General features: G+C 44.3%; 1 long non-coding RNA gene across 2 annotated transcripts in view; it reads right to left on the bottom strand.

The window, feature by feature from the left end:
- The window catches only part of LOC138287115 (uncharacterized), a 116788-nt gene that overhangs the window by 21571 nt on the left and 77835 nt on the right, over nt 1-17382 (bottom strand). Inside the window, exon 3 of one of the 2 annotated variants that reach the window (XR_011202171.1) lies at nt 6674-6719. This is a non-coding gene — a long non-coding RNA (uncharacterized lncRNA). Of the gene's footprint in view, nt 1-6661; nt 6720-17382 lie in introns of both variants that reach the window. The other variant, XR_011202170.1, reaches the window with a different exon arrangement.

Below are 17382 nucleotides of genomic sequence, written 5' to 3' on the forward strand. Positions count from 1 at the left end.
ACATTGAACATAAAAGGGTTTCTTGGTCGATTTTGTACAGTCAGGGTTCAGTTCACAAAGCTTGTCTGTCAGTAGTTGTGTCTAATTCCAAAAGTAGATATGACTTGCTCATGAATTTCCAAAGGAGTAACATCCACAAGCAGTATGTTCTCCAGTCTGTGAATTTAGAGCTTCCTCCAGAAATTCAAGGACTTTCAGTTTCCTCTCAACTCTATAAGGATGCCAAAAAATCACTCACATGATTCAAAAACATTTTATTAGTGGGTAAGTATGTCTCAAGTATGAAACAACTACTCAAAGATAAAGCTCAAGGAAAAAGGTTTGTGAATCCGGCCAATAGCTTTTCCAAAAGAAAATCTGACTTTATCCAGACTACGCAAAACTAATTTTTTGTGCGTTTCTTGGAAACAGATTTGATGCACTGACTTTTGTGACAAATTACCCTTTGTAGGGTGGTACTGATTGGTCCTCTGCAACATGGGTAATTAAAAACGTACAAACATCGCTGTACCACTCATTTTGAACCAAAGTAAGTATTTTGAGTTTCAATAATTAAATTGCACCATTGATACTTCTCTGTTGTATTGATGTAGATGAGAAAAGTTGTTTACATTCCCTTTGCTTGCTTTTCAGATCTTTCCTCAGTTTGGAAATGTACTAAATCCATATCAAATTCCATGGCTCTTCCCACAGGTCAGTAAATATTTTATTTTATTGTTTTCAAGGTCATTTACTGTAGCGGAACAGCTCAACTTTACATTCTTTCAGTATTCAATATGAAGAAACGACAATGGGTAGCAGCAATAATTTTTGTGTATAACTCTAAACCATAGGTACTTTTAAATCTATGAAAAATTATTTTTCCCTGTGACATGGTCATATACTTTAAGAAAGAACTCAGTGGAAAGTGCTGTTATAGTTTTTGGGATAGCGTGTAGAGTTAGGTAGTGAGAAAAAAGGGTGGGTGGATCTCACGGAGTACAGTCCACAGAATTCTGCAGAGTTACATGAAAGCTCCCCTAGATTCTGCGGACTTCCGTGAATATGCGTAAATCGGCCATTGCACTGCTCATGGTGATTTGTAGCACTGGGAGCTCATTCTGCACTGAATATTCAGCGCAAACGGCACCAGGGGGTGCTGCCGCTCAAGTTGATTTTGCTGCTGCTCTAGTAGATTTTTTACTCCAGCTGCAGCTTTCTCACTGCGAACTGTTGCGACCGTTCATGGTGGAAAATCTCAACGGGTGCCCCCCCAGTGCCCAAAAATAGTGCTAGGGGATGTCAGCTCTTGCATGCGCTCGCCAGAAAAAAATCAGCCACGGGGCCATTGGTGGAATTTTGGTGGACTTTGCCTGGGTCTCTGCATTACAAGCATAACATCAGGGTGACCAAAATTCTGCCAACTCTGCCGGCGGAGTGGAATTTACCATCCATTCCGAGAAAAAAGGGTGAGCGAAATCTGTGTTTAGTTTTGGAAAAGTTAGTAGAAGCAACCTATTGCAGCAGTCTAATAGGCATGTACAGGATGCTTTACACTCTGGGCCACTTTAAAGAGAAGACCCCCCCTCGACACCTCAGTTAAGATTTATGCAAGCATGGCACAAGAAACCTTTTTTGTCACCACTGAGGTTTACTCCATCTTATTGGTTGAAGGCTGGCAGAAGGCTTAGAGGAAGGGATAATGTAAATCTACTGGAAAACAGGTGGGATGGCGGGCTGTGGAGAAAATATCCACTTCTCTGCATTCCATGAGCGCTCTGACTGAACTTTAGGACTGACAGCATCAGCAGCACAGCTTTGCAAAGTTCACACAATCCTCCCATTGTTAAAAGTCGTCGGCTCTGTATAGCTCGGGAATTCTTTCAATTACTTCCTGGGCATTTTCCCTGTTGACAAAGGGGAGCTAGTTTAGGTTGTCAAGATGAGGACCTCACTTACAACTTTTCTTCAACCAATGAAACCTTACGCCACAACTGGACACCCCATTCACCATTACTCTCACTGTAGGAATGCCCTTGAACTGATATCTACCTCAGTAGTACCTTGGCCATGCAATGGCATGTGGAATGAAACCTGAGTTTATTAGGAGGCATATGTGTGTTCTATAGGGCACAATAATTGTTGTGGTGGTCCCTGCATATTCTTGAAGTATTAATGGGACTAATCTTGCTGGGAATATGCAATGGCCAGTCCAATGAAGACCTGTTGATTTGCAAGTTCTGCTGGAACACAAGACAGGGCGTTTCTGCGGTGTGAGTTCAATAGCCAAAGAAGCAGGGGATAAGAAGATAAAGCAACAGATTCTGGAAGGTCAACTTGTATGTTGTTGTTTCTGTGCAGTGGTAGTCTGTTATTGTAGCGAGTGTAAGATGAAACTTAGTAAGAGTATTTTCTTTGCCTAGTGTTTCTTCACCGAGGGTCGTGGTGATGCTTTCCAGTGGATTTGGCTATCACTTTAGAGTGAGAGTGTCACATTGCAATGTTGGACTGTCTTGTTTTTGTGTTGTTCTGTAGTTTGTGTGTTGTATTTGGTTTCAACTGTTTTGTTGTGTTGTTTCCTATTATTTTTTGTTGCATGGGTGTTTTACTTGTGTTATTATATTGTGTTGTGGTCTCTTGTTCACTTTAGATATGTCAACACATATTTCTATATTTCCAGCCAAAAGCAGCACCTTCCTTTAAAGTTTTATTGATACACCACCATTTACCATTTTTTAAGCTCATAAAATAAGATGCTACATAACTCGAATATACAGTTCATACAACATCTTTGGCAGAATAATCATCTTCAGTATGTGGATCTTTGCCAGCAGAGAGGCATTATACTGTATTTGACATTTCGGAGAAGAGATCTTTTCCAATATGGATCTATAGTTCTCCAAAAAGATCAAAATACTTTTTAAGTAATACTGCAAATGTGTATATCCTGCCCTTTACAGACAAGGCAAAGTGGTGGAGGCAGATGAAAAATCACCATTTACAAATATTGTTCCTGGATTCATTGAGGGTAAATTCTGGAGGACTGGGGGTGCAGCTTCAATTGGTACAACAGGTACAGTCGCACAAGTCCCAGAGGCCTGAAAGGCCCACTGAACCCTGTTTATTGACATATTTTGCAATTCAAACAGCACCTGTGAGGCAATATCCTTCCATGCAGCACGAGGACTCATAACACAATGACCACTGGATACAACACCAGATCTTGGTAGTCATTAGATAAACATAGCTAACCATTTTAAAGAACAGCCATAGGTGTAGAAAAGAAACCTTAGGCATTTCACTTCTATAGCCAATACAATTTGTGAACTCATTTTTCTTTCTCACGACTCCCTAAGCCTCCATGTCACAGGCCCATAATAACAGTAACAGGGGAGAGCTTTTTCTAGTTACCTTCTCCAGAACAAAAAAGGATGACTCACCTTTATTCTTTACATCTATACCTATAGAAATATTGCAGAAGACCTTCGCTATCTTTACAAAAATGTCTCCAAATCTAAGAGAAGCTCAGGCAGTTCACAGGAAATCCCACCCTATAAAATCAAAGACCTTACACATACTGATGTAGTAAATATCTATTCCTGGGACTGGAGATAATCTGCCATGTATTATCATGGTTGCCTGACTAATAGTGTTACAATGTATCAAACAAGGATAAAGGCATTTGATCTGAGTATGTGGAATCTACAATGATGTTAGTAAATCAAGAAGTTAAAATTATGACTTTTTATTGCCCTACTTAGTCAAAGTCACAGACTTTAGATCATCACACTTGAGGCATTTTTTCTCACCTTCTTAGGGTTCAGTGCAACAGTAGTATTTATAGCTGAGAGTACATAGAACCGAACTAGTTCAGACAAACGACCATAAATATGTCAGTGAGTAACAAGACATTTGGTGCAGGTCAATAATGGTGACCCTAATCATAATCTTAAATTAAGAGTTAAATGATGGACGGTCTTGTTAGATTTCATAAACTTGACAATTTGGTAGCAATAGTGAGAAATAAAACGGGATATCAATGTTAGATTATTAAAGAACTACTGAAAATGGTTCTCAACTTTTTGGCTAAAGTGATAGTCAATGGAACAACTGTGGTCTGTGTTTCTGAGTCATAGGTCTTCATAGAGTTTACAATTTGTGGACCACGTTGACCTTACAAAATCATGGAGATGGGGTGTGGATAAGGGGTTTCTGATACTTTTCATAGATTTGTGGTAAAAAAAAGAGGCACAGATAAGCAACTCTAAGGTACTTAGGGGGATAGCTATTGAAAGTGCAGCAAGTGCAGTCCTGGGGCCCAGTGCTGGAAGAGACCCAGTGCACCCAAATTATGGATTCTATATACTGTCTAGACAGTGGCCGGAGGCCAATTTACCTTGCTTGCACCAGTACCCAAGATAGCTTTTTTACACTATTGAGGACACTTATAAAACGGACTTTTCGGATTTTCACTTTGTGGTCAAATATACCAGAGGCATGAAAATAAATAAGATTGCTTTCATCTAAGCTAGATCATTTGGAGATTTCTACATTGCCCTATACTTTTTAAAAGATAGACTGCTAGCAAGGCCATACTTTTGTTTATGGCAGGAGATAAATAAAGCCAGAATAAAGACACTGAAAATAATGGCCCATGCCTTTGCGTTGTCCTTGCAGCTCACAAGGTGACACGAAGACAACGCAAAGGCTTCAGTTACATTTACAAAGCCATTCAATGCCTGGTTTATGGGGGCTTGCGTGGCTTTGTAAAGAAATGTAACACAAGACAGCTGATTGTGCTGTGTTAGTTACATTTGAACTGGGAGGCATTCAATTGGTGGATCATTGGCATTCTCATGCATCAACCCATGGATTTTGGCTCATTTCCAGATTTACAAAGACATGTAAACCAGGGAACGCATCAAAATGCTACACCTGCCCAATTATTTCCTGTTTCTATGTGGAAAGAGGAAGATGCCTCTAAAGATTGTTTTGTGCAGGAGGGTTTACCTTCCAGTACAAAAAAAATCAAGTCTGTAATAACACAAGCACCCTTGTACTATAGGGCAAGCCTGTGTTAGCACTAGGCTGCACATAGTGCACCAGCACAAGGAGAGATCAAAATTGATACATATCTTAGCAAATATGGGGCATTCCTTCCTCCCTCCCTTTCACACAATGGAGTGCAGCAACTTTGCTTGCTGCCATGCGTTGCACGAAATTTTAGTAAATGTTCCTCCATGTATCTCTGCTCATAAAAGGAACCATGAAGAAAAATATTATTGAAGACACAGCAGCAAGAGACAGTTGTTCAAAACAGCCCAATACATAGACTACGCTTAGTAGAAGATCTCCTGGTCACCCCCAAAACTAGACTCGAATAGAGGTAAATGATGTCAGTCCCACAACTCTTCAACAACCTGCCTAAGCAATACAGCATGCCTAACTATTGATACAGATCAGAACAAAACTTACAATCAACCTTTGTAACCCCACAAAATACTGGATTTACTCCTATAGTTCCTCTTTGCAGTCTCCTTTTGCCACTCTCTTGTTCCTCCGAACCCAATCTGACACACAAATTAAACCAATACCCAGACAATTTATGGTTTCAAAGGACCAAACCTGGTGTATTATCAACCAGCGCCATCCTCCAGGAGTTCTGTCTAGTAATGCTCAACATGTATGTTGTCTTATGTTTACTGGACCAACTTAATTTCACTGTGACCACCCAGCCACCACACCGGGCCGACAGGTCCCACAACTACAGTCTTTGCATGCCAGATCCTTAGTAACATCAACTGGACATACTCAAAGCAATCGAAACTGAACAATCTGGCACTAACCACATGAAAAAATATTTTTTTGACCAATTTTAAGCTTCAGAGCATAGATGCAATTGAGGTTTGAAGGGAACTCATAAATCGTACAAATCTAAACAATTAGGACCTCATCTAGAGGTAGATGGCAGTAGGATGTCTGTCATGAATCAGGAGTTGTTAAGTACTGCCCACCACTCACTTAGAGGTAGGCAAGCAGATGCCAACATTTTAACATCGTAAAGCCTGCCCTTTGCAAGGGGAATCTTAAGATGCTGATTTTTTTCTGTTCATGAGCCGAAAAAAAAATCCCTCAAACACAAGAAGGAATGCCCTGTGTATCAGGAACATGTGTTTTGTTTTATTTTCTAAAAACAAACCTCTTTATCTCTGGTTTGTTTTTCGAAAAGAATAAAAAGCTAACTGGGCTACGGTGGCCTGGCTCCTCAGCCAGTATTGAATATTTGGCAAAACTGATCCTCAGATGTCGGCAGGTGCATTTTCAGCCATAATTCCCTTTCAAAGTGGTCACGTTTTAAAACAAGCCACCGCCCCCGTATGGGAGTGAGTCTGCCAAAGCTTACACGTGGCCCTTTGTTGCATCACATTGCCTGCTAGCCACATGCTAAACATTCTTCAGAGTACATATACTTACCCATAAGACTACATGAATAACGTTACAAACAATGAATTCACTTTAAATTAAGATGTATTGACAAAGTCACTAAAGACTCTGATTACAGGGTGATTGGGCGCCTTCTAAATGAGGCATCAATATACTAACACATAGGGACTTAAGCACAATATTTGTTTTTTTATCTATTGGGACACTGTAACATCTTTTGGTGTAATTTATAACTCACCAGTGGACATACCTGCCGCTTTCAACCTCTGCCATTCTTGTCTTCCAGGCCTTAGTAACTGTCAAAATAAATGTCAAACAATAAACGTGTTTGTTTCAGAGAAAAACGCTCTCCTAAAAGCATACATTTCATTAATTGTTTAAACAATATGATACATTAAGTTAAGTATTGAGTTTTACAAACCTCCATCCATTGCCATTCATTGTCTATGTGTTCAACCAAATGTTTAATGATACAAGGTTTGGTATCTTTCCAAACACACATACAATCTACAACAACTGGCCCCATCTTGCAGAAGCACAAAGTACCCTATTTGCCTCTTACATTGTAGCACATCACCTGCACAATCTTACAGATGTTTGATCTTTACTCAACAATTAGGCTCTCCGAATATAGGTACTAAGATTTAACACATAGTACCAGTTACATACAGTACCAGTTCAACCCGTATTGATTTACAGAATCAGGGGTTGTTCACCCAGTGCTCCATATCATATTTTATTATTGTTGGTTTCATCTAATAATGTCTTATGGTTTTAAAAAAGAGGCACAAGAAAAGAAAATGCATCTAGTTTTCATGTTTATTTTATTGACATGTAAAGGTTACTGAAGTATTTTCTTCACATTTCTCATTTGTAATTCCTCACATGGATGGAATATCTGATCAAGATGGTTTTCACTATCCAGGTCTCTTATGACACATGCAAGCAGTGCCTTTATGTTCACAAAGCCCTTCAGTCAGGTCCTATACAGTGTCCTGGCTTCAGCTAAAAGTTTCTAAAAGGGCTATCAATAACGTCTTGATAGTACAGATTGAAAGTAACTGAGATGAGGTTGAGGTTCACCCATATGTTCACTATTCACCCATAGTTACTTGGATTATCAAGGACCACTGAGGTAATCAAACACATTTACTAAACAGAATTCAATTTAATTAAATCATGCTCTCTGGTGATAGATTCTTCCTGCCACCAAAAGTTTACATTTAACTTCATTGGGATAATTTTTTAAATGTATCCCTTTCAATGAGGTCTATGAAGGGAAGTTGTTGTTCTTTCCATGAGTACTGTATCATACCACCATGATGTAGTGTCCGCAGTTTTTGACGATGTTTGTTTTTATATGGTATTTATATAGCATTAAACTACCCAAAAGGCGGAAGATCACTTTAACAGGGTCAAAGGCAGACACAGCCAGTGTGTGACTGGAGTGGTAACTCAGTTGAAGAGGGAAAGTGAACTGTTACTGCATCATGACACCGTGTTCTTTAACGTGTTGTCAGCTCCTCCCTAAACTGGAGAAGGGTTAGGGCAGTCATGATCGATAATGTTGATCCAGATCCCGGGCCCTCATTTATACTTTTTTTTGCGCCGCATTTGCGTCTTTTTTGACGCAAAAGCGGCGAAAAATTACAAAATACAATTGCACTTTGTAAGTTTGCGTCGATTTTGCGTCAATAAATGACAGTAATGTGGTGCAAAAAAAGGATAAATATGCGCCTTGGTGTCTTGATGGAGAAGGCCTGATGTCTTGTTTTTTCAATTCTTTGTCAATCTGATATGTGCTGCTGTAGGTATGCCAATAGTCAATGGAGTTGGAGAGCTTGTCAGTAAGATAGGCAGTGGTGCTGGGGTGATGGCTTAATAGATGATGCAGCTGCCTTTAAAGATGGCAGATGCCAGGAAGCAGAGCCAGTGTAGTCCCACCAGGGTAGGGGTGATCCTGTCACATTTCTTCTGCAATTTCACAGCTGCACTTTTTATATACATTTTTTAAATATTTTTATATCGCTTATCACCATACAAGTACTATTCAGGGCACCGCCTCTGCTTCCTGTTCTCATGCTGCTTTCTATTTCTATATTTGTTCTGTTTTCAAATGCTTTTTTGAACATTGTTTATATATGCCTGTATAAATGGCTTACTCATGGGTCAGATTAAGCCATTATAATGTATAAATGCCACACTAACAATACATTTACACCATAATGATGCTTGCTGCCGTACATCTATTTTCATTGCCTCTCATCCATTCATCCATTTTATGGCTCATACCTCTACAATGATTTTAAGTTTAGTTCCTTGTTTAAGTTACTTACACCCATTATGCCACTTTGCTCTATGCCGCTTCACTCTACATCACTCCACACCATTCTACTTTTTGCCACTCTATTCTATTCCACTCCACTCTAGTCTATGCCACCCTACTCTGCGCCACTCCACTCTACTCTACACCAGTCCACTTTACTCTACACCACCCTATGCTACACCACTCTGTGACAGTCCATGGCACTTCAATCCACTCTGTGGCATGCCACACCTCTCCCTCCACACCATGCCACACCACTCCAGATATTGCCATTATAAGTACTCAAGTTCATACAATGCCACTCTATGCCAAACCACCCTACAGCAGTCTATGCCAATCCACTCTAAACCACTCCACTCTACACCACTCTCTTCTACACCCCTTATACTCTTCGCAACTCCACTCTACTCTAGGTCACTCGTTTCTATTCTATGCCACTCTGCTCTACGCAGCTCCACTCTACACCACTCCAATCTACTGTATGCCGCTCCACTTACTCTATGCCACTTCACTCGATACCACTTCACTTGAAGACACTCTACTGTACACACCTCTACTCTATGCCACTCCACTCTACGCCACTCCACTCTATACCATTCGACTCAATGCCACTCTACTCTACACTAGTCCACTTTACTATACGCTATTCCACTCTATGCCACATCACCCTGTGCCACTCCACTCCACACCAATCCAGCCCACTCTGTGCCACACCACACCACTCCACGCCATGCCACTCCACATAATGCCACAATAAGCACTTCAGTCCACACACTGTCACTGTACTTACTCTATGGCACTTCAATCAATGCCACTCCACTCTAAGCCACTCTACTGTATGCCACTCTACTCTGTGCCACTCCATTCCACTCTAGGCCATTCCATGACACTCTACTCTACACCACTCTGCCCCACTCCACTGCACTGTACGCCACTCCACTCTACCCTACGCCATTCCAGTCTACTCCACGCCACTCAACACCACTCTACAATACTAATTTCTATGCCACTCTCCTTCACGCCCCTCTACTCCACTCCACTCCACTCAACACCACTCCAAACTGTGCCACTCTATGCCACTCTGCTCTATGTTATTATAGTCTATGCCACTCCACTCCATGCTGTGCTGCTCTACTACATTCTGCGCAGGTGAAGCTGGCAGACCAAGATTGAAAATCCACCCAGAGACCGCCGTGCGGGGAAAATATCAATGCACCTTCCGAGACGCGGCTAAAAAACGATGCGCCGCCGGCTTCGCGGCTAAAATTAACGCTCCACCGGCATTGCGGCTGGAAGATCGATGCACACAGCTGGAGAAATGATGCGCAAGGCCCACTGATGGAGACTGAAAATGTCGCAACCCACATAGCACAGTTTTGCTGATACCGTGCAGCAGGATTTTCGACACAAACCTTGCTGGGCGCAGAAAAACGACTCAACGCCTGCCCGGACCCGAGTGCTTGCCCGGATCAACGCATCGCTCTCCTGCGGAGAGGGAAAATGACGCACGTGACCGGAGGAAGAGAAACGATGCTCGGTCTTGCTTGGCGATGAGAAATCGACGCATCGCTAGCCTTTTCAGAGGCACACTCGCTCGTGCGTGTTATTTTGACGCTACCCAGGTACTTTTCAACGCTAACAGTGTTTTTACTGTTTTCTCAAGGATTCAAGACTCTTTTGCTTTTAAAATTAAGAACTTGACTTGTGTATGTTGGATTTTTTGTAGTTTTGGTCTTGTTTTGTTTAGATAAATATTTCCTATTTTTCTAAACCTGTGTTGTGTCATTTTGTAGTGTTTTCACTGAGTTACTGTGTGTTGGTACAAATATGTACACCTAGACTCTGAAGTTAAGCCTGCCTGCTTGTGCCAAGCAACCAAGGGGGTGAGCGGGGGTTAACTGAGGGTGAGTCTCCTTTAACCTGACTAGAGTGAGGGTCCTTGTTTGGACAGGGGGTAAACTGACTGCCAACCAAAGACCCCATTTCTAACATTGGTGATCAGCGGTTGGGATTGGACTTGTATTTGTACTTGACATACAGTGATTAAGTGTACACTACTGTTTTCAGTGCAGACCACTACATGCCCACATACTGCTTGTCTTGTGATTTTAATTTTTTTCTTTTTTTGTATTTTTCCCTAATTCCATTTTGTGGTAATCCTTGATTGACTTTTGAACTTCATTGGGAACTTGTTTTCTGCCTTTGGAACTTTGCACTTCTATTGACTTTTTACCATGTCTCAGTCTGGAGATGCATCAGCTGGAGCTGCTTTTGATTTAGGGAAACTGGAGAGTTACACAGTGGCCCAATTGAAACAGTTCTGTAAGGATCTTTCCTGCCCCATTAAGAGCTCCACCAGGAAGGAGGAGCTGCAAAAGGCACTGAGGGCCTGAGGGGCACACAGAGGATGAGGATGAGGGTGAGGAGGAAGTGCAGAGTATTCAGAATGGTATTGTGGGTGGGCCTGTTCTGTCCGGGGGGAGGGTCTCCAGGGCAGGTAGCAGTGTCACATCGAAGGGTCTGCCTCCTGAAGAGTTGCAGGACAGACAGGCAGAGAGGGCTCACCAGTTGGAGTTGGAGAAAATGAGGATGGCCGTAGAGGAGAAAAAGGTATTGTTGGCTCATGAGCTCAGCTTGAGGGAGCTGGATCGGAGGAGCCAGTCTAGTAGGGATGGTGGCAGTAACATCACAGTGCAGCCTGAGAAGAGGGTGCACATTCCTAAGGACCTTGTGAAAGATTACAAAAGGGAGGATGACATACTGTTGTGGCTTAAGGGGTATGAGTCTGCTCTCATATGAATCTGGTCCCTGAAGCTCATTGGGAGGTGGGTCTGTGGAAGCACTTTGAGGTAGAGGGAGGGGATACTCTGACATCCTTAGGGGATCCCCAGGGGCTCACTTACCCTATCATGAAGGACGCTCTGATCACTAGGTATGGTCTCACCCCTGATCAGTATAAGGACAAATTTAGGTCCTATAAGAAGAAGGAGTCCCAAACATGGTTGCAATGTGTTGATTCATTCTGCAGATGACTAGATGGTTGGGTGAAGGACAGTAAGGTGACAATGTATGAGGGGCTTTACAATTCGATTGCTTGGGGGCACTTGTACAGTTTATGTTTTCCAGAGCTGCACCAACACCTAATTGACAGCAAGCTGACTGGCCCCAGGAAGCTTGCGCAGGATGTGGACCACTGGAAGAGCACCAGGGTCCAGAAGAGGTATGGGGGAAACCATGCCAAGTGTGGGCAGTGTCCTTCTCAGAAGAAAGGGGGGTAAGGGTAAACAGGGGGAGTTCTCTACAGGGCCCGATCTGATTTCCAGGGTAAGGATTCCCAGCTCCCCAGTGAGAAGAAGCCATGGTTCTCCAAGGGGAAACCTGTGGCAGGGGGTCCCCCATGTAAGTGCTATGCATGTGACCAAGTGGGTCATGTGAGGGGAGACCCCAAATGCCCCAAGAGTACACCGGCACCCACTGGTGAGCAGTCCCAGGGTTTGGCTAGTGTAGCGTTTGGGGAGGAGTTGGTTCCAGGTGGGTGGGAGCCAGCTGAGATGACCCTTGTCTCACAAGGGCACAGTGAGATGGTCCAGAGAACCCTAGTGCCTGAGAACACTAAGAAGTACAGGCAGTGGGTGACCATCAATGGACAGAGGGTGGAGGCTCTGAGAGACACAGGAGCCAGTGTGACTACAGTAAGGAGTCACCTGGTGTCTGAAGATCAGATAGACCCCCGGGTACTTCACCAAATAGTTGTGGTAGACAACTCAGAGCACCTGTGCAGAGTGGCGCAGGTTCCCTCTGAATGGAGGGGGGTCTCAGGTTCCTTGAAGGTAGCTGTAAGTCCGACCATTTCTGTGGATTGTTTGCTTGGCAATGGATTCCCCTTGGAAGCAGGTGGAACACAGGTCACACTTGGAGATGTTGGGTCTGCCTGGGTGGGTATGAGTATCCACCAGGTCTATGGCAGCCCGTCAGGGTGATCAGGAGACCCTGAAGACTGAAAGAGTGGCCCAGGTGTCTGCCAGAAGGAGGAAGGGCAAGGGGTGCGGGAAACCGGCCCCAGAAGTCCCCACGGTCCAGGAGGAGGCTGAACCTGAGGGGGAGGCCTTGGAGGCTACAGGGGAACAGGTGGCTGAACTGGGTGAGGTCCCTGAGTTGTCAAAGTGGCAGCAGGAGGGGGAGCCCACCAGTGAAGCATTCTGTGAGGCACAGAAGTCATGCCCTACTCTGGAGGGTTTGCAGAAGCAGACCAGGCGGATGGCAAGGAGCCAGGATCACATTTGATTTACTGGGAGGATGGCCTCCCATATAGCGTGCCTAAGGTTCCTGAGCCTTGGTCAGCCCGTGTGCTGGTGGTACCCTAGTGCTTCAGAGCCTTCCTACAGGGTCTGGCTCATGACTTGCCTTTAGCTGGTCATTTGGTACAGGACAAGACCTTTGAGCAGCTTGTCACCCAGTTCTATTGGCCCCAGATGCGCAGGCACTCTGATGCTCATTGTAGGTCTTGCCCAACTTGTCAGGCAAGTGGCAAGAGTGGGGGGAAATTTAAAGCTCCCCTCTAACCTTTTCCTGTTGTTAGTGCCCCCTTTAAAAGGGTTGGTATTGACATTGTGGGGCCTCTGGAACCCACGACAGCCTTGGGCAACAGGTTTATTATCCTGGTCTTGGTGGACCATGCCACCCCGTACCCAGAAGCCATTCCTTTAAGATCAATCATTGCCCCTGTGGTGGGCCGTACCTAGATGGGAGTTTTTACCCACATGGGGTTCCCCAAGAAAGTGGTGTCCGATAAGGGTACCAACTTCAAATCAACGTATATTAAGTCTCAGTGGAAGGTGTGTGGGGTAACCTACAAGTTTACCACACCTTACCATCCCCAAAGCAGTCGTCTGGTCGAGAGATTCAACCGCACCTTGAAGGACATGATAATGGGCCTGTTAGAGCCCTTGAGGCGGAAGTGGGTCGTCCTCTTGCTATGCCTTCTGTTCACTTACAGGGAGAGGCCTCAAAAGGGACTTGGCTTTATTCCTTTTAAGCTGATCTATGGCCACCCTGTGAGGGGACCTTTAAGTCTCGTAAAGGAGGCTTTGGAAAAACCTCCTAGTAAACCCCCCCAGGATGTATTCCGTTACATGCTGGCTTTGAGAAACCAGTCTGCCCGCTTCAGGAGTCTTGCACAGGAGAACCTAGAAGCAAGCCAGGAGGATATGAAACGCTGATATGACCAAAATGCCACTCTGGTCAAGTTTCAATCTGGTCAGAAAGTGTGGGTGATGGCACCAGTGGAGCCTATGGCGCTCCAGGACAAGTGGACTGGGCCATTTGAAGTGGTGGAGCGCAAGAATGAAGTCACCTACCTGGTGGACTTGCAGACTCCTAGGAACCCTTTAAGGGTCCTGCATGGTAACCAGCTCAAGCCACACTTTGAGTGGACAGAGTTGTCCATGCTCCTAGCGACAGATGATGAGGTAGAGGAGGAGAGTGAGCCTCTTCCTGACCTCCTGTCTGCAGGAGAGAAATATGGGTCTGTGGAGGCAGTGAACCTCTCCCCCTCCCTGACTGCAGAGCAGCAGAGGGGCTGTTGCCAGGTGTTGGGACAGTTCGCCTCACTGTTCTCCTTGATCCCAGGGGTCACACACTTGTGCACACATGATGTGGACACTGGGGACAGTACACCCATTAAATAAAAGGTTTACAGGGTGACTGACAAGGTCTGGGCTAGCATCAAGGATGAGGTATCCAAGATGTTAACCCTAGGGGTTATTGGGCATTCCAGCAGTCCTTGGGCCAGCCCTGTGGTTTTGGTCCCAAAGGCTGCTGCTCCTGGTGCCACCCCAGAACTCCGGTTCTGCATGGACTACCGGGGTCTCAATGCGGTTACTAAAACTGATGCGCACCCCATCCCCGAGCTGATGAGCTCATAGATCGGTTGGGAGCTGCCAAATACCTCAGCACATTTGATTTAACGTCTGGGTATTGGCAGATTGCCTTGACTGAGGGGGCCAGGGAGAGGTCTGCATTTTCTACCCCAGAAGGGCACTTTCAGTTTAAGGTGATGCCATTTGGGATGAAAGATGCCCCTGCCACCTTTCAGAGGTTGGCCAACCAGATGTTGGCTGGGCTCGAAGAGTTCAGTGCCGCCTACCTGGATGACATTGCTGTCTTCAGTTCCACATGGAAGTAACATTTGTAACACCTCTGCAAAGTGTTGGAGGCCCTGCAAAAGGCAGGCCTCACTATTAAGGCAAGCAAGTGCCAAAGAGGGCAGGGTTCTTTGGTATACTTGGGACACCAGGTGGGGATTGGCCAGGTGGCACCCCTATAGCCAAAGATTGATACCATTCTGTCTTGGGAGCCTCCCAAGACCCAGACTGAAGTGAGAGCCTTTTTAGGTCTCCAGGTTACTATAGGTGGTTTGTCAAGGGGTATGGCACAATTGTTGCTCCCTTGACAGAGTTGACCTCCAAAAAGAAGCCCAGAAAGGTGATCTCGACTGAGTCTTGCCAGACGGCTTTTGATGCCCTGAAGGCTGCCATGTGCACAGCACCTGTGCTGAAGGCACCTGACTATTCCAAGGAATTCGTTGTGCAAACAGATGCCTCAGAGCATAGTATTGGAGCAGTACTCTCACAGCTTAATGAAGAGGGCCTAGATTAACCGGTAGCCCTTATTAGCAGGAGGTTACTTCCCAGGGAACGTAGGTGGAATGCTATAGAGCGGGGAGCTTTTGCTGTGGTCTGGGCGCTGAAGAAGCTAAGTCCCTATTTGTTTGGGACTCAATTCCGGGCTCAGACCGACCACAGGCCCCTCAGATGGTTAACACAGATGAGGAGTGAGAATCCAAAACTGTTGAAGTGGTCCATTTCCCTACAGGGGATTGACTGTACGGTGGAACACCGCTCTGGCACAGAACACACCAATGCTGATGGTCTGTCCAGATTATTCCGCCTTAGTGATGAGAACTCCCATGAGCTTGGGTAGTTGCTCCCCACTTTCAGCTGGGGGGGGGACACGTGTTAGACTTGGCATCCTTGGTGTGGTCTCCCCTAACTTTGTGCCTCTGTTTCCCAGGTTGTTGATGTGTGCTGGACTCTGTTTTTGCTGTTTTTGTTACTCTGGGCACTTTACCACTGCTATCCAGTGCTAAAGTCCAAGTGCTCCTATGTAAAATGTATGTGTAATTGGATTACCATGATTGGCATATTTGATTTACCTGTAAGTCCTTAGTACAGCGCACTAGAGGTGCCCAGGGACTGTAAATCAAATGCTACTAGTGGGCATGCAGCACTGGTTGTGCCACCCACATTAGTAGCCATGTAAACATGGCTCAGACCTGCCACTGCAGTGTCTGTGTGTGCAGATTTTAACTGCCAATTCAACTTGGCAAGTGTACCCACTTGCCAGGCTAAACCTTTCCTTTTCTTACATGTAAGACACCTATAAGGTAGGCCCTAGGTAGCCCCATGGGTAGGGTGAAGTGTATGTTTAAGGTAGGATAAATACTAATGCGTTTTATATGTCCTGACATATAGGTTTTCACTGTTGCAAGGCCTATCTCTCCCATAGGTGAACATGGGGGCTGCCTTTAAATATGATTAAAGCGTAGATTCCCTTTCGGGGCAGATAGCCATGTGGAGTTTGGGGTCTCTGAGTTCATATTTTAAAAATACATCTTTTAGTAAAGTTGGTTTTGAGATTGTGTGTTTGAAAATGCCACTTTTAGAAAGTGGGCATTTTCTTACTTAAACCATTCTGTGACTGCCTGTTTGTGGATTCCCTGTCTGGGTCAGTTTGACAGTTGGGCTGTTCGCACCTCTCTCTAGACAGTGACACTTCTAACAGAAGTTTTTAACCTCATTACTTGGGTTGGAATCCTGGTTTGGCTTTCCTTCATAATTGTGTGCCAGCCTATATAATTATTGTAATGCGTTCAAGTGTGATAGAAGTATGCACATACTTTCAGAACTTTGCTGTCAAGACCATTGAGCCTCTGTACTCTCTTCCATGTAGTACAATACCGCCCAATTCTAGCTTTAGCATTTTACAAACATGATATGTACCACACAAACTTAATTTGATTATGCCTCAAGTGGAAACATATGCCATGGAATACACAGCAAAAAAACAATGCGTTGTGAATTTGCTGCTACAAATGCTCACAAAGACGCTGAGTTTCTAAATGTCATGCTGCAAATATTCATATATGCATATTCCTACCCCTCAATTTGTAATGTCTGGTGGCCATGCCTCTTCGCTATTAAAACATTACGATGTTTTACTCAAACATTATTGATTCTCATATCCAGACCCATTTGCTTTGCCAATGCTTGTTCTTGTTTGCATTAGGATCCGTAGCACCTTTGCTGGGGCGCTGGATATTCTGTGCGAATTGAGCCTTTATATAGCAGGCTCCGATGTTGTGCTCATGCTCTCTTATACTTTGGCCATCTTGAGTTGAACAGTTTACATTTCTCCAGTCAATCGGATTATATATTATCACAATTTAACACTATGTTTAGGATCAAGAACGGCATTGATACTGTCAGCTTGCTTTGCATACAGGAAGCACGAGGGAACAGCAGTGATTTTTTAAAACAGAGTCAAGTATATTGTCTGTTGTTGATGCTGCCTTT

Source organism: Pleurodeles waltl, chromosome 1_1 (assembly GCF_031143425.1).
Source record: "Pleurodeles waltl isolate 20211129_DDA chromosome 1_1, aPleWal1.hap1.20221129, whole genome shotgun sequence".
Classification (NCBI taxonomy): Eukaryota; Metazoa; Chordata; class Amphibia; order Caudata; family Salamandridae; genus Pleurodeles; species Pleurodeles waltl.